This window comes from Harpegnathos saltator, unplaced genomic scaffold (assembly GCF_003227715.2).
Source record: "Harpegnathos saltator strain DR-91 unplaced genomic scaffold, Hsal_v8.6 scaffold8, whole genome shotgun sequence".
Classification (NCBI taxonomy): Eukaryota; Metazoa; Arthropoda; class Insecta; order Hymenoptera; family Formicidae; genus Harpegnathos; species Harpegnathos saltator.
The window spans coordinates 1162501-1163777 of NW_020230648.1; positions in this window are offsets into that span (position 1 = coordinate 1162501).

The following is a 1277-nucleotide window of genomic DNA, read 5'->3' on the forward strand; positions in this document are numbered from 1 at the left end:
CGATGTGTCTCGTATCGACGCGCGTGTTAATGGAGGATATCGATAGCGCGCGCCCGGTAGCGTGCGAACGTAGCGGTGCCCTGCAAGGTGTCGGTCTTGTGAGGGTGCGGCATATATACGTACGTTTAATTGATAGCTCGCTGTGAAATGATAATAATAATGCACATGTGATCGCGCGATGGGAGAGTAATCGGCGCGGGGCGATTCCGCGCGTACCGAGCGGAAAATATGGACACCGGAGTATTCGGAGTATTCGGACGACTGAAGGCATCGATATCGTGATATATACGAAAGCTCCGCGTCCGCGGGAATTTATCTTCACGGCCCTTTCGCTGTGCGCCATAAATCCGCGAAAACGCGGGATAGAATCCGCACATCTTCATGAAACCTCGTCCATTTACGTGCACTTTATGTCTGCGTAAATCTCTCTCTCTCTCTCTCTCTCTCTCTCTCTCTCTCTCTCTCTCTCTCTCTCTCTCTCTCCCCTCTTTCTTCTGCGTTTAACATTAAATAACACGGAAGAAGGAGGGAAAGGTCTTTTCACGAGTGTGTTGCTTCCTCTCTCTTTTTTTCCGGATATATCGTTTAATCAGACAACACGAACATGAAAAGGGGGATTCGCATCGGCGAAATAAAATTATATACGATCCGAGAGAGAGAGAGAGAGAGAGAGAGAAAGGGGGGGGGCTTCGCGCATCTCTCGCGTTTCTCAACGTCACATCGCGAGAATAATGCGAGATTACAAACGCTGCTCCATAATCGGCTCTGATATCCTCCTCTCTTCCTCGCTCATGCCGTGATTATTAATGAAAACGCATAAAACGCGCTCGTTAAGAAAGCCGGAGTGAGGTATGGCGCATCCAACGGTGAACGTCTCCGATATAAGCACAATTAATGTTGGGATAAAGTGAAGACGATGAGTGCGTTTAAATTCTCCGTATTCTCTCGCCGTTGCGACCGAGCGATGAAAACTTTTATCGCGCGATATCGCGATAAGGCATCGACCTCTTAACACCGCGCCATTGTCAAAAGAATTCTATGGACGGTGACGCGGTGTATATGTATACGCGCGTGCGCATACACAATACACACAATATACTCGCGTACACACACACACACACACACACACACATACACACACAGCATACGCATCAACGAGGGTATTAGACTTTTTGTCAAGACATTTCCCCTCGGACAATCGTGCAACCGCCCTCTTCCTCTTCCCTCTTCCCCCTTCTCCCCCTTTCTCTCACACGCTCTCTCTCTCTCTCTCTCTC